The sequence below is a fragment of the Tuber melanosporum genome (genome assembly GCF_000151645.1).
Source record: "Tuber melanosporum whole genome shotgun sequence assembly, scaffold_71, strain Mel28".
NCBI classification, from domain to species: Eukaryota; Fungi; Ascomycota; class Pezizomycetes; order Pezizales; family Tuberaceae; genus Tuber; species Tuber melanosporum.
This window is the reverse complement of record NW_003299119.1, coordinates 459,977-484,415: the sequence shown is the minus strand read 5'-3', so window position 1 is coordinate 484,415 and position 24,439 is coordinate 459,977.

The following is a 24,439-nucleotide window of genomic DNA, read 5'->3' as shown; positions in this document are numbered from 1 at the left end:
GGAAAGATAGGAACTAAAACGTAGTATAATAAGGTATATCTTGTATGTCACACAGGTGAGGAGTTTGTATATGAGAATTTTTTGACCTTTAATAGGATATGTTAGGTCATATATACTAGAACCTAGAGAGAGGCTGGTATAATAAAAGAAAATCAATTGGTATTGAAAGAATAGTTTTGTGTGCAAAAAGTGGTTTTCTACAAGTTTGGTATAATGTTAATAGTTCTGGCATTCGTAGAGGTCATAGTTTTGAAGACTCCCCTAAGAATATAGTTAATCAAATGGGGACTTCGCTTGTCTACAAAATAGGGATGTTTCTAGTATAAGATACAAAGAGTAAAATCTAGCTGTAATAAGTATCGGTTAGTGACACAAATTCTAGCAAGACACCATGCTAGACTTAAAATAGGTTAGAACTCAAAACATCAGCTCTGAATATTCTATTGACAAAGTGGAACAGAGGACAATGCAATGCAATCTGGTTAATTGACAGGTTTAGTTGGTGGCTGTAAGGCTACTTAAAGGATATAAATGTGAGAGGTGCTGAAATTAGGAAATGAATTTCAGACATTAAGGTAAGGGGGTGTCAGGAGATATAAATTACTAGAATAGATTCAAGTACCAAGCGGTGGCGGCTATTGGCATGAGAGATTTGAGCAGTAACAACACAGAATATCATATGCCTAAGCAAGGAAGCTTAAGGGTAATATAACTATTCACTAGCAAAAATACAGATTCTCTGAATAGCAACTGCGCGAAACTCCTGAAGGTACCAAACAAAGGAAATGAACAAAAGAAGAAAAATCTCTCAACCGAAAAAATCTAAGAATACAAAAACATTCACTGATGAAAAAGCAATCACCCTCTACCTGCCTGGCATCTGCCTGAACATCGCTATTTTAGTGACAATCTTTAAATATTGGTAATATGCGGACTGGTGTAATGTGTTTGCAAGGTGCTAATCAAGTTATCGGTAAAAGGTATAATAGTTGGCAGGTGGTCAGCACTACCAGAAAGGAGGCAAGAGCTGAGAACTAAATGAAGCTTCGAAGGTATACAGAGAAAACTAAAGCGTAACCATTCTACCAAGTATATTGAAATACTGTCTGTCGAAGTCTGCCTTTTCCATTATAGAATTGAGCAGTCTTTAAATACACAAATCTGTTCATGTCTAGCATGAACAAAACTAATCAAAGTTATCAAGCAATACACTTTGGTAAAACTACTTAAGTATTAAAGTAACACTTAAAACAAAATATAAAACAAAACCAAGTATCAAAGTGATACTTGAAACAAAACATAATACAAAACAAATAACCGAGTACCAGTACTGGTTACAGCCGGGAGCTGCCAGGGATGCTGGCATAATAGGTGCTTATTCTGGAAAGATGAATTCCAAAGTTGTAATTGTACCAAGATGAATTCTTCTGGGAACAAATATAATAAAATTTCAAAGTCTCATCAGTAGAGTTTGAAGAAACAAAATGGTAAAACTTAATATTGTTAAGCCACAGCTTTCCTCAATTAAGTTCTGATCCTGAGAGCTAATTAATTGCCAGAGTAGAAGAGAACTTGCATATACTTCAGTAGATTTCAAATACTGCCAATTGCTCTCCATCACTACTCTGCATTAGCGAGTATCCAACTCCATTGAGTTGTCTGACTAACCTTTATGTGTTAGACCAAAGATCCTCAGTGGTAAACTAGACTACTTTGTAGTTTATTAACATCTATCTGACAGAAGTATTTTAGCCACTGCATCCAAAATGTAACTGGTACAGGTACTCAGTTAGTTGGTTTCGTTTTATGTTTTATTTTAAGTATCTCTTTAATACTTGGTTTGTTTTAAGTATTGTTTGATACTTAGTTTTGTTTTATATTTTGTTTTAAGTATTATTTAATACTTAGTTTTATTTTATGTTTTATTTTAAGTATCGTTTTGATACTTAAGTTGTTTTACCAAAGTGTATTATGTAATACCTTTAAATAGTTTTGTTCATGCTAGACATGAACAGATTTGTGTATTTAAAGGCAGCCTGATTCTACGATGGAAACAGCAGACTTTAACAGACAGTATTTCAATATACTTGGTTGAATGGTTACTTTATAGTTTTCTCAGTACACTCTTGAAGCCTGAGTTAGTTCTCAGCTCTCACCTCAATCTGACTGCTAACTATTGTTCTGATCACCAATAATGTGACTAGCACTTTGTGAACACGTTATATCTTTTTAATCTCATGTAGTAGTTAAGAACCTATCACCAGATTTAGGCCTGATCAACCTATCAACATCCACCTCAGAACGCTAGTAGAGAGAAAGGGTAGAATCACAGTATATTCGGCTTCATCTCAACACCAACATAGAGTCATTGATGACCAGAAGTCGGAAACAAATTCCATGAAAAGATCTTACATGAAAGAAAGATCCTCGATGCTCTACTACAGAGCCTGAAAAGCCAGCAAATATGGAAGCCCTGCAATCCCCAGGAGAGTTCTCCCATATACTAGCAAAGAAACATACCTTTGCTCCCCCTAATAGCTCCGAGTCTAGTAGTGAATCAAATATGACTAGTACAGGAGTAGGACCATCAGGAGATAGAAAATTCAAAGCAAGACTTGAAGAAGAAGAAGATTGTGAATTACCCGACATACCCAGACTCAAGTTCCATCCACTGCCCCAATTTACAGAAGAATGGAAAAATCTTAAACCCAAAGCATTTGATCGATGGGTAACAATGCTTTCTCCCTATCTCCTCTTGAAGAATGTAGATGTAGAAAAACCTGCATCTGGATTTTACTTAGCACCATTCTACAAAGGAAAGGCACTGGACGCCTACCACTAGTACTATAAGGAATACGGTGGAAACCTGAAGCTAAGAGTAACAACAGTACTTGAATACCTCAAAGACTATTTCCAATCCTCCATCACAAACTACCTGTTATGCAGGAAATTCAACAAACTTCAGCAAGTCAATGGAATGTATGTCAAAAGAATCACAGAAGTAGCCACAGATCTCTTAATGTATAGAGACTGGATGAAGAAAAGAAGTATCTCCGGTTAAATTCTGAAGTGACGATTCTATGACACTATGTATCCTACCCTCTGAAGAGAAGTGAAACCACTAGAAGAAGAAGACGATGACATGGGAACTATAATCAAAAATGCTGAATGAAAGAATGCTATACTCCATGAAGCTAAGGCATACAAAACTTAGTAGTCCTCTATTAATAATAGTCAACCCTGACACAAGCCTTCTAACAACTCTGATAAAGAAATACCTCAAGTCAGGAAGAAGAAAGCAAAGTCTACCAAGGAATCGAGATGCCAGAAGAGTGAATGCTTCAAATATGGAAAGATGGGACCCATGGCAAAGAATTGCCCTTCTAAAAAGAGAAAAGAAAAAGCTATCAAATAAGAGACATTGACCAACAACATCAAAAGTGATAATGACAACGTCCAATCCAGTGAGTATGAGGAAATCCACATTGGGTATATCGACGTGGAATACAATAGTGTCCAACCACCTGCTACCTTCAAAACTCATACCACCCTTGAAGGTACTATCCTAATTAATGGACAAAAAGCCTGTGTTTTGTTCGATACTGGTGCAATTAGAAGAGACATGATCTGCAATGCTTTTGTCTCTGTCCATGGACTCCCAACCCAAGACCTTAGCCACCACATACCAGCCAATATGGTAGTAAAGAGATCATGATCCACAAGCTATAAGACTTGTAGTACTACTATCTGACTTGGTTCTGCTACCCTACCCTCTCAAGAGATACTGGTAGGAAACCTAGCCAAATATGATGCCTTGATTGTGATGCTATTCCTAAACCGCCACAAGGCTATAATCAAATCTGGAGAATCTACTATCAATTTCCCTGATCAAAATGTCAGAGTCTCATACAAACTAACAAGCAGATAATACTATGCCACAGTCTCTGAAGCAACTGCTCAGTGCCTATTGGATGAATACTCAGATGTTTTTCCTGAGGAGATCCCAGAAGACCTACCACCTATGAGGGAAGTGAACCATCATATCTGCCTACTGGGCCCCTCTAATCTCAAGAACCAACCAACATACTCTATCCCCGATGCATATAAAAACCCACTATGCAATTGGATAAATCGGAACAAAAGAAGAGGAATCATCTACTAAGCGGAAGCACCAGGTACCTCACCAATTTTTGTTCAACTCAAAGCAGACAGCAAAAGAATCCACCACCTGGTTGATCTAAAACTGAGGAATGATAACACAGTAATGGACTGTTCCACTATGCCAAACCAGACTCAAATCCTGAATGCAGTAGGACAGGCTAGATTCTGAAGCAAGATTGACCTAAGTGATGCCTATTTTCAGACAAGGTTAGACCCAGAAAACGAACAATATAACAGTTTCAAAACACCTTTCAGAAGCTTTATTAGCCGAGTCATGTTACAAGGTGACATGAATGCGCCTACCACCTTCATGCGAATTATGGAGAACCTGCTAAGCAAATATCTCCACTATTTTGTATGGTGAGATGACTACTGAACATGGGCTTGGCATTTGTCCGATAAGAATAGTGTTTTATATACTTGAGTACTCACCCAGCAGTCGTTCACTCGCTATCTGTTAGCGCCCAAACTTGGTAAGCACTTCATGAATTTAGGATACTCAGCCAGTGATCTGTTATCTATTCTCGCTACCGCTCAGATTGGGTAAGTGAGATATGGTACTTGGTTAATATACTGGTCCAATAGTCTCTACTCCCGGTACCGTAGGCTCTGGGGGGGCGGATTCGTGTGATGCATGTTAGCCAGCTAGGCTGGCTGACGGGAATGGTGGCCGTTCATGGAATATCACTCGGTATCATTAAATGTTGTTTAAATAGTTGACACAGGGAGCTTGGACTATGTGTTCGGAAATTGAGAAACTCTTAGTGAAGGTCAAGATACCCGAACTATCGACTGATTGGAGCGAGATATAGGGTGAGAGCGAACAATGGTAGAAATGAGTGAAAGGAATCCATGGAGGTATATTCAATTGTGTAAGAGGTCGAGGTGCGGCCACGTCATTTAATGCAATTGTAAAACCGTATCGGAGACAGAAGTATTTTCAGCAATAAAAGGAGAACTGAAGTGCTTCTCTCTGCATCGTCAGCGATCACAGAATACCACTCGCCCTCGAATAAAAAATAAAAAGTTAAAGGAAGTCCTTCTGCCTGATGAGCAATAACTTCACTGGGTGGATATAGTGCTTCTATGTCACTCTACAATGTAGGATGTGTGAACACAGCCCAGATTGAAGCCACAATCTTTGGTATAGCTTGCTATGAAAAATGGAAATACTCAGTTTCCACTCTAGTTAACCCCCCATGTGAACTGTAAAACCCTTTCACTATTCTCTAAACACTGCCTCAATTTGGAATAGCACCCATATCATTACTACTTCCTTGGTCTGAAATGCACTATGGTAATATGTTCGCAGAGTGCTTATCACATTTCATGCAGGGTACAAAAGTTGACAGGTGGCCTGCTCTTCCAGTGAGGAGGCAAGAGCTGCAAACTAAAGAAGGCTTCAAAGGTGTACTGGGAAAACTTAAAGAGGTAACCATTCAACCAAGTGTATTGAAATCCTGTCTGTCGTAGTCTGCCTTTTCTATTGTGGAATCAGGTGGTCTATAAATACACAAATCTGTTCATGTCTAGCATGAATGAAACTAATCAAAGGTATCAAGCAATACTCTTTGGTGAAACAACTTAAGTATCAAAACAATACTTAAAAAAAAACATAAAACAAAACCACGCATCAAATGACATGTAAAACAAAACATAAAACAAAACTGTTAACCAAGTACCCGTACCAGCTACAGCTATACTCTATTAGCCTACATCAGGTGGAAGAGCTTCTGCTTGGCAGAAAGGTACCTTTTGACCCGGCTGAGACCCTCCCCCTCCCTGGGAGGTTCGGTTTTGTTGGACCTTTTACATTACTATGATAATATTATTATGTTCTCATTGTGTTTACTATCAATTTGGATCTAAAATTCTCCTCTTATGCATTCTATGTAGGAGCAACAATGAAAAAAATGAGAAGAAAAAATACCATTATCAACATAAGATAATAACACCGTGAAGCACTTTTTTATGGTGGCCCGCAAAGCAGGGCCTCAAAAATAAGAATACCTCACGATAAAAAAAATAAAAAATCGACACAAGTTTACTAAGAATATAAACCCTGGCCCATCATTGCTCTAAAGGGTCAAATGCCCAGGCATCCCCCGTTACGTCCCACATGGTGCTGTGGAATGCAGCATGGTCCATAGCAACTTCTTTTCAGCCTTTCTGAGTTCATCTGGGTTATTTCCTTCCCCACCAACGGGGTCTTTTCCTGCACAACTCACTCAAAACATCCCTTTAATCCCTTTACGCTCTCTATCTCGCCTCTGCGTTTCCTCCCTTGGGCGCCCCGATAACACATTTTCCTGCATCGGTCTCAAGTAGAGCCACATGCTGGTTTACAATCTGAATCTGGATATCGAGGAGTTCCCGTTTGTTTGGCATCAATCAGCGGATAAGCTCCAATCCGGATTCTCTAGCGCCATAGAACCTCTTGAGAGTGGCCCCTTATCAATAAGCCCACCCCGAAAATCACCATTCCGGAGACTATTTTCGCGAACCTCGCCTTTTGCCAGATCGACGCTGGACCACTGCGTTGTTGTGAGAAATACTTTCTTCAGGGATTTCTGACCGTAAAAGCTCTGGAAAATCCTAAGGTTCTTCGGGGCAGAACCTTCCATGCAGGAATGGGTGATGGGGTCGAGATAAATGATGCTGGAGAGGAGTCGCTTCTCCCCATAGGTTGCTGAGGTCCAATCGGCAATTTCTCGAAGGTTATCGGTATCACTTCTAATCGCATTCTCGAATCTGGAAGTGTCGACTAGTGTGACCCTCACCCCTTCATACTCAAAAGAGCAAGATTGGACCTTTTGGGTGCCTTCTTGTCAGAACTCGAGCTCAGCCCCTCCAGCAGGGGAACACTTACATGAATAAAAATCATCGCTCAATATGACCTCCGAGTTACCGGAGACCTCCTTGATGAAATAGCTTTTACCAGTGCCTGCCAATTATGTTAGCAGAGGCATACTGATGCATTGTATCGGCTTGTTGGCCTAGCCCCGGAGTGGGTGTATGTGGCGCCCACTACCAGCCACGGGAGTCATTGCCAGCATATTTGTATGGTACCGCTTCTGTGTAACGTGTTGAGGCTCCCGGCACTCATACCGGTAGTCAGGTTCTGGTGAGTTATCAAACATTTCAGGCAGGTTGGAAATTTGTTGATAGTAGAGCGTTTGTGGTGTGCTTAGTGGTGCCACAACCGAGTGTCCCGATTGCGTCCTGGTGAAGCAGGTCGCGAAATATCGCCATACCCGCTCCAGTTTTCCCCTGGGCCGGCCACTTGAAGGGTGAGGGTTCCACAGATGGTCTGATAGTGGTCGATCATGTTGTCACCCATCTGCGTTTGTTGCCACAGCAGTGGTCGATCAGGGTCTGCGGCATCACCTGACCCTGGAGCTTACCTACGACGTTGTCGCATCCTGAAAAACTCTCATCCACCACTCTCCCACTCTGACCCACCACCTACAACTCTCACCTACTGTGCTCTCTCTCTCTCTAGCTCACTTCGGAGATCTGATCTTTGATTGTACCAGCATGTCCGCAAAAATCTTCAAAGAAATCAAAGACGCTATCAAGATGCGTAATCCAGACTTTCTAACCTTCCACGATGTGGAACAGAGTGACTATGACCACGTCATCGAAGGCTTACGACATCCTACGAACTGCCTCGAGCAGTATGCTTTCCGGTAACCTTCCTCCTTCATGTATTTTTTTTCTACGTAACTAAGTTGCCTCTATAGTCTCCATTGGTTTGCAGGAGACAAATACCTTAAAGTCGTGATGCCTTCCGCTTTGCACGAGTTCCCAGGGCAATGGATTATCGATGAGATCGCAGACGCCATGGTAAGAGGGATAATACCTCCAGTCTAGGTTCGAAAAATCAGTATATGTGCCTCTCCCGGTTTGTTGGTTTGTTACCAATAGTGTCTTGTTATAATATTAAAATTTAGCTAATCACATTCCCTAGAATCAGTGTTCCCAAGCGTCCAGTCCGCCCGGCCGGGCCCCGCAGGTATCTCGCTTATATGATTTATTCCGAATATGGTAAGTTTTCAACAATAAGATTTACGGATCCTTTTTGCTACCATGCAAGTAATGTGATAACCATTCGGACAAATTTGTCAAAAGAAAAGGGAGAGCTTGGAATAGGATGATTCTGGTACATCGGGTTACTTAGATTCTTTCGTAAAATCTACGATTATTTATTCATCGCTTCTGTGTTGAAACCAAAACATTCTGCTCATTCCTTTGTAAATACATCTCCAGTGTGAAACAACCGCTAATATTACCAGATAACCATCAATTAGGGAATAGTGTGCGAAATACCGAAGGGACTCCATGGAGGACCCACAACCCGGCAGTCGACCATGGGGCCCTGCGAGTAGCGACCATACCCTACAGATGACAGCCAGGCCCTGCAGATGATCGCCAGCCCCCACGGACGACAGCCGAGCGCTGCGGTTGAAGGTCAGGCCCCGTAGATGACGCCTTCAGATGACGGCCAGAAGATCCCATTTAGACTAAGACTGCCGAGCCCGAGCGTCACCGCCCAAGACGGCGGTCTTCAGGAAGGAGGGACGCCGTGCCCTGCCGTCCCTACCCATCTTGCCCTGGACGCACGGGACGGTTGGGAACACTGCCTAGAATATAAATTTTTTACTGGAGAATACAATGGATGCACAAAGGAGGCCGACCTTACGATTATTCCGCGTCTCGGCCCTGATTGGACTAAGGAGGCGCAGTACCCCTCTGTGGTACTTGAAAGTGGATTGTCTGAACCGGCACAACAACTCGATCGTGATGCTTCTCTCTGGCTGGCAGGATCTGGCGGTCAGGTACGGGTCGTCGTTCAGGTGAAGTTTTATAGGCGACAGGACCGTATAGGAGCACGTATGTGGATCAAACGGGCTAGGCCAACCTATAATAGCTCCTTTAAAATCTCAATTGAAACTTATGTAAGACTCTTCTATATCCTGACACTATTGATTTTATTACTAATAAGTCGATTTGATCTGTAGGAAATCCTTCCCCCGGCCGTGGATCCGGTTGAAAATCCATCAATTACTTTTGAAGAATTCTTTGCTGGGGGCGGTCCGCCTGGGTTGGACCCTAAGGGGTACGTTATTCTGAACCTCGAGAACCTTCGTATTCTTGCAAGGATGAGGATCATCATGATGAATAAATTCGGTATGTCTCCAGTAACTGTCGGTATAACCTGAGAAGCCGTAGGAGATCTATAACTTACAACTAACGGTTCTAGTACCAGCGGTACCGGTGGCGGGGAGGATGCGAATGGGGTGTTTGAGGGGGTGTGTTACTACTGTAGTAGAGAGCGGGATGTGGCAGGGTGGTTTCGTTAAGCAGTGTGGAAGCCGTAGAATCTTTTTCGGCGCATTTAAGTTGTACTCGGGGGGTACCTTAAGTCGGGCGACACCCATATACGGGAACTGGGTTTTTCATACAGCGAATCCCCTTTTGTGGCGTTTTTTTGTATGGCAGACAAAAGCCGGGCGACACCCAGAAATAGGCTGGCGACACCCGAAATGGGCTAGTGAACTCTGAGGTTTGTGCTTCCGCGCCCAACTTACCTTTACCCCCGAGTACAGTATGATACCATAAATTCTGGGTAAACTCGACCCGCTACTATTCTCTGCATGGCAGTTACCTATCCCCAGAAAAGCATACTTGTCACAGGGTTGGGCCTTAAGAGAACTAGTGGCTACCTCAAGAAGCATAGCGGCGGGCAGAGTTTGCCCAGAATTAACGGTACTCAGGTGTGCCTTAAGGTGGGGGACACCCATACGGGAGCTGGGGGTTTTTCACTGAGGGAACAGTGTTTTGTGGAGTTTTTTGTATGTGGCCACCGAGCGCTATTGCACATTTGGGAAGGTTAGTGTCGTTGCTCTGGCGATGAGGACAGTTCGAGCTTCGGCCGTCGTAGCAGACCCTCCTATTATTCTAAGCCTCCTAGTGTCGATATCGAAGGGATGGTTCCAAGATTGAAGTCGGTCAGTTCGTGAAGTCTCACATCCAACTTCCGCGATCAGTAAGGGACCGGACAGAGTCTCTGACAGCCGAGGCCGCCACCTCGCATATAGTTAGCTCGATGCACAGGACTCGGCGGCCCACGCCTCCAATTCTCGCCCATCTACTCGAAGAATCGGAGTGAGCGCGAGCTGACCATTCCCTCGAACTGGACTAACATTGCAAGGTCGGGTATCGATTCCGACGTGTTTTTCACTGCGGTAATGCCGGGGCCGTACGCGCTGTGCTTGAGTTCGTTAACCAAGCTGTGGAAACGGTTGGGCGGCAATTGGGTGCTTGGCCAGGATAGTGGGAAGCAGGGTGTTAACAATGTGCTTGATGTGGGGGGTAGGGGCGCTCAGGTATTTGCTTGGCAGAGCTTTGTGGAAGCGGAAGAGGAGAGAGGGAAGGATGAGCTTTTGGGAAGAACAGGGAAGCCGCCACCTGGCCCTGGTAGGAAGGCACTGCAGGCCACGAGGGAGGGGAGTAGCTTGCGGGCACTTGTTGAGGCACTTGGACGATACTCTGTTTATTCCGCGAGTGCTGGATATCTATTTCGAAAACCTATACTATATGCTAGGCACCCCAATGGAGAAGGATAAGGCTTCGCCGAGAAAACTCTACGTTCTGATCATTGCTACCTACAGGATCCTCCCGACAGGCAAGTTATTTTTTCGTAGCCAAACCATTGAGCAACTCTGGTCGCACCTAAATCCGGGCGGGGGTACTTTCGATCATCAAAATAGCATCTATGCCCACTCCACCATCCTATAGGACTACATCAAGGATGTTGGCAAAGCCTCCCAATCCCCCCCGATCAAGAATGCCGGTGGCCTCACCAACCCCGCTATCGAAAAAGAACCCGGTGCTGTAATCACCCTGTGCAAGAATCAAGAACAATGCCGCCTGTTCCCCTCTGGCCCACAGACGGCACTAACCACAAAGACTACTGCCGCTTCTTGTACCGCTATGAGCGCCCCAGCTATCTGCGTGACTCATTGACGAGTCATCAAAAAAACAAAAGGCCACGAAGATCTTGAGTACGGTACTTAAATGTCGCCTTCCGTTGTGGTACTGACCACCGCGCCAACACAAAGAACCCAGATTAACCCAACAATAGACGTCTTTGGCATAACCTCCTTCGACGGCGAACCCGACACCCAATTCAAGCCCATACACAATGCAACACATCACCTAACTCGAATCCTTATAGTGGTACATCTTACGGATATACTCCCAAAGGTTTAAAATGTTATCTTTCAATTAGAAAACCACAGACCACCTTTCCGTACCCTCCCCACTACTGCCACCCATACCCACCACGTCCCAATCCGAACGGCGAGGGTGAGAGCGTATCCGGATATCGCGAGGACTACGAGATGCATAATGACAATGGCGGGGACCATACCATCAACATCGGGGTAGGCATGGATGCCGGTGTGGGCATCAGTGGCCTGTGATGTGGCAGGTGTGTTGTCTGCGATCTTTTTCCGATTTCGTCCCAGACCCCCCCCCTCGAAGCTAAAGGATTATCGGTCATGTCACGGGCGCACAAAACCTGTGATATGGCACCGCCGCACATAGTCCCGATGAGGAAACCGATAGCTATAGCCCACCACCAGATCGCGATCCAAACTGTGCCTGTATCGTGGCACTGTGCCATGTGTTGATCTGTCGCCCCTGTCGGCATAGCTGATACTTGAGCGAGGTGGAAACCAATGCTGGCCGAATCCAACACCTTTCGAGGGATAGCAAATACCTTCCGGGGTGCGTTGGTCTTAGTTGTTGTATATAACGTGTATAATGTGCAGGATGTGTTTAACGTGTTCTGAGGAGCGAGAATGGGGGTGGGTGGGTGGATGGGTTGTGGGTGAGGAGGAGATGGGGAGGGAGGAAGGATAGATGGTTGAAAGCCTTTTAGCAGGTGTCGGTTGACTTCTTGGGGTTTGTCGGGTGAGAATAGTGGTTAAATATACTCACCTAGAAGTCTGTCATCCACAATAGGTTCCACTCAGATTAGGTAAGCCCCACACCAAACATCAAAGGGATCAAGGTTTATGGTGGTCTAACGGAGAGTTAATGATTGGTAAAAAGAAAACTGGCAACAGTGAAGGGCTGATGTCACTTTGGAATTATACCGAGATATTGTCGCGCAATGGGTTAGGCACTTTGTTATAATTGAGACCCGCCCTTCTGCCGTGGCCGGATGTTCCGGTGGGCCGAGAGCCAGTGTAAGAAGGCTGGGGACGTTAATGTATGTACTTTGTTCCCCAGGGAGTAGGATGAATATGTAAAACTAGGTGCCCTGTCATGAGAGCACATCCTCTGGATAGCATGTCAAGCATGCGGGAATGCGGGCATGCGGCAGGAATAATGTGCGGTCACGGAATATCACTCGGTATCATGACTTTATTTGTTGAATTGATCGCATAGCACGTACCTATTGCTGAACGTAGTTTTCTGCATGAATATACTGGGTGCAAATGCTTCCGTGTCGCTCTGCCCCTCGGATCGTGAGAACACCACCCTGCGTCAAACTCGAACTTGTAGGATAACCCCTTCTGCAAGATTTAAACTAGTGGAATATATAAAATAAAATGTAAAAAACTAGAAATTTAATAGAAGAAAATTCAACCCTGCGCTATCTATTAACCGCAGGTCAATAAGTAATTCCTAGGGAATACAGCGCTGAGGCAATACCAGTAGTGACCCACCACTGGTACTCCGAGGGCGGGAAAGAGTCTGGCGAAGTCTTAGCTACCAGCCACACAGATGATCTGTACGCCACATTTGCCAGGCTTTCCCCCTTGGAGTAGTATCACGAGTAAAAGGCGGAGAGAGCGATTACCAAACCAATCAACAACTTATATTACTTATAGAAATACTACAAATATATTAAATGAGAGAGCACAAGAATAAGAACTGAGGAAGAAAATAAGCGATGCCTGCATATTAATGTAGAGATAGTGGGTGACGCAAGCAGTCACGAGATGTCACTCGAGATTATAGGAAAAAAAAGCGTAAATCCACGATTTCAAAAAAACGGGTAGACGTAAGCAGGATTGAGGCAGCGCTGCTCCCACTACTTCGATTGAAAGCGACATTCCCCAAGTCCCCCTCCGTGATCCTACAACTGCCTCCTTGTACCAGTTCTCAGGTCACTTCCAAGATTACATTTACGACAATCGCCACACCAAGGATGGTTCCCAATCGCTCTCTCACCTGCAATGTCTTCTTTCGTGATGCTACCATTCCTGATGTGACTCTTGGAGCACTTTTCCAGAATGGGTCTATCACTGAGGCAAACTTTCATGATTTTCTTGACATTGTGCTTGCCAATTCGGTTGCCATTCATGTTAAAAAGAGGACATCGACCCGGATCGTTTCCAGAATCAATGTGCCTCTTGAAACGGGAGTTACGATATCTATTCTGATGGTATAAACATTATCATGTTTCCCCTATTTTGTTAGCTTCAAAATTGCTAATTTTTTCAGTTCCTATTGAACTCAGTAGGAGGGAGGTTTCGGTGGAACACGCAACTACTCATAATATAACAGGGAGAGACGCCCGCTTCCGTTGTGAATCCCGAAGCCAATATCCAGGTCGATAGGTGGAGTCAGTGATCCCAAGCGTCCCGTCAGCCCGGCAGGCATCTACGAGACGCCCGTCCCGGGCGTCCCGGGCAGGTGTTTCGGGCTGCAGGGCAAGGGCGTCCGTCTTTGGGAAAAGACGGCCGTCTAAGAGGGTGACGGCAGTGCCCTGCCGCCCTCAATATCATGGTAACACAAAAATTGTTCCTGCAGATCGCCCGTCAACGCCCGTCACATGTAGGGCCCGCCAGTCAACGCCCGTCACCTGTGGGGCCCGCCCATCTGTTACACATTTCTCTTCTATGATTCGCACAGTCCACCAAATTTTATGACATCTAGAGTATGGTGGTTTTCTGTCGCTACAGAAGGCAATGAATAGTGCAGTGTGTATGTAAATAATTTGTGGAGGTAATATATTTTAGGAGGAACTGGTGACTACCAGTTAATGGTAGATAGGATTCCATTATAAATACCTGATATCTCTGACTTTCAGCAAGTTTCTCAATCACATTGTTAATCCTTATACAGTTGTTTGCATGCCTTCTATTTGTTTCTTCGAACTAAATTTACCTATTTCTGTTTTCTCAAGGACAATTTCTCACAATTTCATTACAACTTAGGCCAGTAATGTTGATATCAGAAGCACTCTCACACTTGTCTGCAGGTAGTCAAAGCTCGCTACAACCTGATGACTCTGTTTCAGAAATATTACCATCATACTTAGGCTTTTCCGGGCATTCAAGGTACTAGTATGATTCGGAAATGGCTAATAATGACTTTACAGAAAGTGATGCTCTAAGCTCCGCTCACTCTGATCTTCTTACCCTCACTTTGGGCAGTAATGTATCAAATCCAATGAATCTACCATTGAATAGCATAAGCAATTGACAAAGCCATGAGATCTCCAGCTGCTCTATTCTTGGATCCTTTGAAGGCAATATTTCACACATGCACCTTGGAGTTCCCACATCCTACCTTCCATCAAAGAAGGCATGCAAAGGACATTGGTGGTTACCTGGGAATAGTACAGAAGTGTTTGATAAAGGGAAATGGCGCTGAAAATGCGCCCGCTGTATGTATTTCTCTTTAAATATTTAATTCTAGCAATTTTGTAAAGATTCCAACTGAAGGTTCCAAAATCTATGAGTGTTAATATCTTCCAATAATGCCAATCTAGGTCCATCACACCGCACCCCAATTTATAGTGACTCCTCAACTAAGAATATGATTTACCACCCCACACAACAAACCTGGGGTCAGTAAGGAGTTATCTGATGGTGGGCTGGAGTGAAGCTGGGCTGCAAGCAACTTAAGGATCGAAGCTGCCTTTGGTCGAAATCCAGTACCAGGAATGTGATTTAATAGTGATATTTTTAAGAACATGCTCATATGCTGGATCCATGCAACAAATACCTCTTTCACTGCTGTTGAGGATAAAACCATTCACATTCTCTTATCCTACTCACTCACTTGTTTCAGTATTACTGTAATTCCATAATTGTATCTTGTTCTTTCAGGTTTGTATAACGATCCCTGCTTGAATAGTTAGTTCTTGGCAATGGGGAATGATACTACTCTTCTTCTGCTTCTTTCCTTAGTCTTATGATAGCACTAGGCCTCTGCCTATGTTACCAATAGTACAATACCTTTGTCTTCTATCGGGAACGCCTATGGTAAGCTTTCTCTAACTCTCCTTCGTGAAGAACCTTCCTTGGTGTAACAATAACATTGCAATAAAGATAAAGATCGTAAAGGTGTTTTATATTCGTTAAAGTAATAAGTAGGAAAAGTACTTAGAATAAAGCGTGAAGAACCTATCCTCCTCGGCCGCATCAGCCTCCTTATATAGTATTCTTCCCGCCCGTAGTCATGTGATCCAAAGTGGTCACATGTGCGAAACCGAATCATAACAAACTGGTAATGCGATCAAAGTGGTCATATGTTCAAAACCCATGACCTCATAGCGAGGTCATGTGCAAAAACTCATAAACCAATCATAACACAATAAACAAGTCATATGACTCGACTGAGTCATATGTATGAAACCCATGACCTCATAATGAGGTCATGTACAAAACATAAATCATATGTGCAAGGCTTACCCACAAGGCACACTTGTAAGGCATACTCACTAGGCGCACGTCCTAAGACTCATATTTGAGCCATGTGCGAAAGCATCACAAATCCCATACATAACAAATCATATGACTCGAATGAGTCATATGTGTGAAACAATAATATACCTGTGACTCATAACCATGTGTCACGTGAAAACCTTTTTCATGCCAAGCTACGTTCGTGACAGTTTGTCTTTATATTGAGTTATACTTACATGTATATATAGATCAGGCAACCAAATGGGTTACAAAACATTCTCCTGAAATCAAGATCCACTATTATGAATTGGGTAGTATCACTCTATCATAAGCCCACTTCTGTAATCAAAGCCTATTTACGACTATTGCCATTTCGTATCAATTTGAGCTTTGATTTATAGCACTCACTGAATCATCAATTCTGTCTGGCAATCATCAGCCATTGGGCAACAGAAAGTGGGGAGATGCAATCCACTACCTTGGGATTTCGTCGATTTTATGGTTCGCATAGTGGGGCTAACATTGCTGAAACTTTACTGAAAGTATTAGATTATTATCAGATTGCAGTAAAGTTGAGTTACATAACAACGGACAATGCAACTAATAAAGACTCTACTCTTGCCAAGTTAGCAACCCTACTAGCTGTTCAGGATATTGAGTTTAAACCTCAAATATCCCACATGTACTGTTTCAGTTATTTAATTAACCTAGTAGTTAAATCCTTTCTCTGGGGATCAAATTAGGAGGCCTTCAAAGTAGTAGTAAGTCAAGATATAGAGCACAACGAGGAATATGAGCGAAGGTCACTGGGAGAATGGCAAAAAAGATGCACAATAGGTAAGCTACATAACATAGCTACTTGGATCTTAAAGACACCACAGTACAGGGATAGATTTACCCAAAAGGTTCATCAAATTTACAGGAAAACTTATCAAGGTTCTTTGTTACCGTTAATTAGTAGATTAACCCATTGGTCTAGCGATGCAGAGGCTATTGATCATCCTTATGAGCTTTGAAATATACTGGATGAGTTAGTCAGTATTGTGATATCTGAGGAACGTCAAGCAAAAAGCTGAAAGAATTTAGCAAATCCCACTCTACTACCAATTGGACAACTCTCCCAGAGAGAAGTGGTCATACTGGACAAGATTTCTGTTGACAAACTTACACTTGATGATTGGGTAGATTGAACAGCGATTCTCTTTATTCTACAACCTTTTCGTACTTACCTTACAGCCTAAAGGAACTGGCATGGGTAGAAATTACTCGAATAGATACTTAGCTCGGGTACTCCCAGCAATGGACGATCTGCTCGCCCATTTGCAAAATGCGAAAGTTCTTTATTCAGATAGCTCTGTTTATAGTATCTATCTATTACCATCAATCAATTAGGCATGGGTGGCCCTTGATAAGTATGCTCTACATTATTATTTCCTAAACTACCATGCTATTCAATCCAAAAATCTAACTAAAGTGTAACATTAGATACTAATTATTAGCTGATCATTTGCCTGTACTGTACGCTGCAGTTGTCCTTGATCCAGATACAAAACTAAAGTGTTTTGAACTTGAGTGGATTGATCATCCTTATTGGATTGAATTAGCTAAGACCAAAAGCAAAAACCTCTGGGAATCTGAATACCAAACTCTCCCACAGTATATAGATACTACCACCCCATTAGGCTCATTAATTGGGCCCCCTTCCTCTGTGCGGTGGGACAACTATACAGTGAGTATTTTAGCACCAGATGACATACTTGATGAAGGAAGCAGAAAAAGAGAGCTCATCTCACCCATGATGATATGGATCAATTTTATTGGTTTCAGATCATGGAGGAAGTTTCTGACATCCTTGTCTATTAGACTGTACGGTTAAAAAATCCACATTGGGCACAATTATCACATATGGCCCTGGAGATCCATAGCATAGCTGCTATGTGAGCTGAGGTTGAGTGGGTGTTTAGTAGGTAAGTTATTCCGGAAACAATAGATATTCCTTTGGTAATTCTAGCTAATTGAATACAATTGTTATATACTAGTGGAGAAAATTTAATTACAGACCATCAAGGACAATTAGGAGACGAGGTTATTGAACCAATAGAATGTATGGAATTGTGGAGGAAGGCAGGGCTGATTCCGGAGGAGAGACTATTGGAGGTGGAAACAATGGTTCACAATCTTGAGACCTGTGAAACAGGAATCTCACAGGAAAGGCATGAAGGATTTGGGTTACCCTCCAGTGATTCTGATACAGGCATGCCATCAGATGTGAGAATCAATATGTCAGGTAGTTAGTAGTCTGTGTACATGCCTATTGATTAAGTATTTATCACTCAGAAAAGAGATCTGAACATCTGAGCTATATTGTTATCTTTCAGTCTTTAGTGACTATGTACATACACCAATACTGTGGGCCCCTAAGAGGATGATAGACGGGCCTACGGTTCTCAATTTCTCTGTAATACTAAAATTGTTCTTGCAGCACTCGTCCGTGGCTTACAGGGCCCACCCTTCGCCCCCAAGGATCCTCATTCACCCACCGAGCCCGCCCGTCATCTCACGTTGCACAACACCTTCCGCAACCTGAGACACCTGTAGTCCCCGCCAGTCCGTCTCTGGCTGTCCTCCGGACGGACGCCAAGATACCCGTCCGTCCCGGGCGTCCTTTCAGGTACCGCGGTCCGTCCCGCCCACCCCCAAAGACGGACGGACTGGACGCTTGGGTTCACTGGCCGAGGCCAGGTTAATGGTTATTGCGTACAATGTTGGCATTCGTCTGTCGAAACACATGAGATTGCAGTCATGTCCAAGGAAAGAAAAAAAATTGCTGTTTGCTGACACAGGGAATTCTGGAGGCTGCGTTTTCGTTAAAGAGAATGGGCAGCATAAAGCCGGAGGCTTACTGATTGGTAAAAATCCGGAAAGCGGCTTTGCCCTGGTGACACCGCTGGCTATGATTTTAGAAGCTGCGCCTGGATACGAGTGGGCCTGACTCCGAGGTGCTTTGGTTGTGTGGGGTTTAACGAAGTGTCTCTAGATTTGTAGCCTTTCAACTTCCTGTTTCTAATACGAACATACCTGTCGGTTCACTTTCGAGTTGTAGGTGTCAAAGAAACCTTTCAAAGAATGTTTTGTCGAAACCGCCACTACCACTACTCACTTCACCATGGCCACCACAACTGAGACCAATACCTGCAAAAACTGAAATAAAAGAGCCGTGTGCTATGAAGTTAGTTTAAGGTTAGTCAGTGAAACAGATGGGAAAAAATGACTCAGATGTAAATTTATTATTTTGAAATTACGCAACTCAGATTGAGTCAAGGGTAAACTTGATGACAAATCATACTGTCAATTGAGAGAATAGAGCTACTTGTAAGTTTGAAAGAGAATGATAGCTGTATTCTTGTTTAATTCTATTCTATAATATCTGCTCTTCTTTATTCTACTGTACAGTACTTCAGTAATTCGAATTGATACATTCAATGCCAAAATGCCAGCCAAATAAGAGAAGAAAAATGCGAACTAATCATGATTCAGCCCATACCCCCAGCCCTACCAGCAGATAGATTTTATGCAGGAGTGAAGAAGAAAAAAGGGCTAAAGAGGAAAGCACCTACCGAGATACTTCAAAAACCCCCAAATACTTGTGAAAGTTTCTACTAATCCTACACAGTTAGCTATAAGCTACTAATATTGTCTTGGTGGTATGGAACTCAGATTCCTTGTGGACCTACCAAGACCTGAGAGTCCACGTCCCTTGAAGTAGCAGCACACTTCAAAATACCCACTGGAAATCTTTCCCAGTAGAAGAAGGACAAGAAGGATGAAAGGTGTTTGGCAGGCAGAGGGTGGCCGTGTAAATGGTCAGAATTGGAATGGATACTATACAAGAAATTTCGACAGCAATGAGAACTCGGCAGGCCAGTCAGAAGGGGGTAGTTTATGCACATCAGTAAAGAAGTCTTTGAAAAGGATTATAATCAGAACGCAGCATACCTTGTCAAATTTACCAATGGCTGGTTTCGGAGCTTGCTGTGGGTACATCAAATTAGCTTACATTTCATAACCAATAAGGCTAATAAACTTCCCGCAGATTTTGGGAATACTATACTAACATGGATGAGATTTAATCATAGAAAATTACTTAGTAGCAGGGATAATGAGCTCAGTTTAGGTGATATACCTGCTGATATAGGGAGATACAGATTTCAGAATATCTGTAATATGGATCAAATGCCATTGCCCTTCGAGTACCTTAAAGGACAAACATATAATTCTATTAGTGCAAAGATTATCTGGATTCAGTCAAGCAGCACATCAGGGTAGGACAAAAGACAAGGCACGATACAACTTACTGTATTGGCTGATGGAGTTCCTTGTGTTCAGTCTTTAATCTTCTTTAAGAGTAAGGAGATAGAACCAACTATTGCCAAAGAAAGAAAAAAGTATGACAGTTGAGTTGTTGTCAAATTCAACCCAATGGCATATGCCAACAAACAAAATATCATTGAGTAGCTTGAGGAACAGGTTGTTCCTATACTTGAAGGTCAGCCTACATTACTTGCGATGGGCCTCTTTACTGTGCATAAAATAGAAGAAGATTTAGATGCTTTGCATAGTCATGATATCACAGTTAGCGTAATACCCAGAGGTTGCACTGGACTTGTGTAACCTCTCAATGTCTCTATTAATCGTGCTTTTAAGTACATTGTAAAGGTACGGGAAGGGGGTAAAGGGAGTATAGACTTAGAATTTTCAAATGTTAAATCAGTATTGCATATTAGGAAGAGTTAGATGAACGACTTAATGTTATAGACAAAGAAGAGGATATCACGAATATGGCTTGGTGAGGAAAAGGCTTTCACGTGACACATGGTTATGAGTTACAGGTATGTTATTGTTTTACACATATGACTCATTCGAGTCATATGATTTGTTATCTGTGGGATTTGTGATGCTTTCACACATGGCTCAAATATGAGTCATGGGAGTGCGCCTGGTGAGTATGCCTTGCGAGTGTGCCTTGCAGGTAGGCCTTGCGCATATGATTTATATTTCGCACATGACCACATTATGAGGTCATGGGTTTCACGCATATGACTCAGTCGAGTCATATGACTTGTTTATTGTATTATGATTAGTTTATGAGTTTTGCACATGACCTCATTATGAGGTCATGGATTTTGGGCATGTGACCACTTTGGTCACATGACTAGTTTGTTATGATTTGGTTTTGCACATGTGACCACTTTGGGTCACATGACTATGGGTAGGAAGAACACTATATAAGGAGGCTGTTGCCGCCGAGGAGGATAGGTTCTTTATGCTTTGTTCTAAGTACTTTTCCTACTTATTACTTTAAGAAATATAAAACACCTTAATGATTTTTATCTTTATTGCAACGCTATTGTTACGCCAAGGAAAGTTCTTTATAAAGAAGAGTTCGAGAAAGCTTATGATAGGTATTCTCGATAGAAGACAGCGGTCTTGTACTATCGGTAATGTAGGCAGATGCCTAGCGCTATCATAAGACAAAGAGAGAAGAAGAAGGAGAAGAGAAGTATCGTTCCCTGTCGCCAAGAACTAACCATTCAAGAAGGGATCGTTACAGAGGAGGATATCTTGGTAGGAGGGGGAAACTCACCAGGAGTATGGTCAGATGTCGGCAGATTGCAGCCACCTGGGCAGTAGGGGAGGCTTGGATGAGGTTTTCAGAGGCAAAGGGAGAGGTTTGTAGATTGTTTCAGGTGGTAGGATTGGCACTTCCAATTAATAGAAGCACTGATTCAGAAATCTCTATCAAGAGAATAGAGACTAGTTTCCTAGTACAAGGGTTAGCAAATTGTCAACAAGAGGGGTGAGTTACCTGGGCCAATTATGAAAATGGTTTGGAGGGGGATGATGCTGCAGAGAATAGATTGTTGAATAGTGAAGAAGAGACAGAGGATGATGTAAATATTTTTTTTTGACTAGTGCCAAGTATTCAAAAAATGATATTGCATGATAGGTTATCACCTGTCTTGGCATGATTCACCTTAAACCAACCTCTTAGCACAAGGTTCTATTATTTTAGTTTTTACAGTATCTAACCTATCCTCCTCCCACCACCGCCCATGACGAGTACAGGATTGTGTGTAATAATCTCTCCCTCGATGGTTAGGTCTTGGCGATGGGGAACGATACTTCTCTTTTTCTTCTCCTCTTCTTTGTCTTACGATAGCGCTAAGCCTCTGCTAATGTTACTGATAGTACAAGACCTCTGTCTTCTATCAGGAACGCCTATCATAAGCTTTCTCTAACTCTACTTCATAAAGAACATTCCTTGACGTAATGATAACATTGCAAAAAAGATAAAGATCGTAAAGGTGTTTTATATTCGTTAAAATAATAAGTAGGAAAAGTACTTAGAATTCTATCTAATTTTATTTATACTAGTACTGCCAACACTGGCATACGACCAGTCTCCCCCACGCCCCACAGAACAAACAATCTAACATACACTACCGTGGACCACTCCACCTCGCAACCGCTTCACTCAAACATAAATCCAAAAATTACTACCTATGTGGGCTCACGGGTGCTCACAGCGACTAGTGCTGCCCCGGATTAACGCCTCTTCCCACCTCACAACTTAGCCACCTTCTCATCCCCTCACCCTTATCCGCCCCCAACACAATTTGGCCCACATACTCTACAAAAGAAACATACAGTCTATCCCAACATCCCTCCATCCTCTTATAATGCAACCCAAGATCCAAGTAACCTTGTGCCAACACCAAACTACTGTAGGAGCAGCGTGTTTCTTTCAGCAACCCATTCGCCTTAGCCCATCTCAAAACCACCAACATCTCCATTGCCAGGTTCAGCTCATCCCACCGCAAATGCTGGGAATGCCAAAATCGATCGTGATAAATCTGTAGACACTGGGGGTGTTTCTCAAAGTGCTCTGTGAAGGTAGTGCGTTCCTTTGTAGCTGTAGTGGCGATGGTGGCACCACAACAGGGACAATCGCACCGTCGCTGGTCGGGTAAAAAGAACCATTTCTTCAGTAGTCTCACCTCTCCTGGCGAAACGCAGCTGCTGCCATCATGTCTCTTCTCACACCAGGTGCAGGTTGTAGGGTCTTCTATCAATACTGTCCTCCCGTCCCTTTCCACCATCAATGTACCATCAAAGGAGTTACCTGCCACAACTAGTTCTCCATCTACCAACCCAACATAGCGGGGGATTCCCAAGCCCAGCCACCAATGATCCATCTACTAGTACTTCCACCTCAGGATTGCCGAATCCTTATTCAGATCTCCATCAGTAAGGCATCCTCTAGCATAGCGGGGGCACTCATTCCAGTGGTGTCAGTCTTCCTTCCCATCACAAGCATCATGGCCAACCACGCCCGTCCCACTACGGATCCTCATCAAAACTTAGGAATCCATCTGGGTCAGGTCCTGGAGGTGTCAAGATGCCTTAGGTTCCCGAGCATATTACTCATACACTTCCCTAACATGCCAATTCCCCCATTGCTCCTTACAGAGTTCCCAATCTAGGACCGTATAGCCAACTCCAAAGCTAACTCCTTCCTAAAGGAGGGGGTACAAGGGGGGTCCGATACACGCCTTGGACTTCAAGTCGACCATCTCATTGCTATCAATGCCCATGTGGCTGGGCACCCAACTGAGACTAACATGTGAGAATGTATTCAACAGGGGTACAATTACCTCCCACAACTCAGCCAAGTCACCATCCGAAAACATGTTGTCAACAATAATCAGGGCCACTACGCAGTCCAAGAACACATAGACCGGGTATCTCTTAGCCATATCTTGAGCATTTCGGAGGGCACACACAACAGCTAACAACTCACATTCTACAATGCTCCAGGATGCGGGGACCGAGTACCTGTCAACACGGGTCAAGGCCCGTCTCTCAAATACCGCCCAGGCTACACTAGCCCCTTCAGAGTACTTGGACCCATTGTCACAAATGTGGCTTAGTGAGGAAAGGGTTTTCACGTGATGCATAGTTATGAGTCACAGGTACATTATTGTTTCACACATATGACTCATTAGGGTCATATGATTTGTTATGTGTGGGATTTGTGATGCTTTTGCACATGGCTCAAGTATGAGTCATGGGACGTGCGCCCGATAAGTATGCCTTGCGAGTATGCCTTGCAGGTAAGCCTTGTGCATATGATTTATGTTTTGCGTATGACCTCATTATGAGGTCATGGGTTTCGCACAGATGACTCAGTCGAGTCATATGACTTGTTTATCGTGTTATGATTTGGTTTCGCACATGTGACCACTTTAGGTCACATGACTATGGGCGGGAAGAATACTATATAAGGAGGCTGATGTGGCCGAGGAAGATAGGTTCTTCATGCTTTGTTCTAAGTACTTTTCCTCGTCCTTGCGGTCGCTTCGCCCCGAGCGTTTCTGTCGCCCCGAGCGTTTCTTTCGCTATCATGATAGGCCTTGATGCCTTGGATTCTGGGGGAGATATCTGAGTTCGCTCAGTAGTTCCTGGGGTCTTTGGTGTTGAGGTTTGCTAGGCATTGCGTGGCG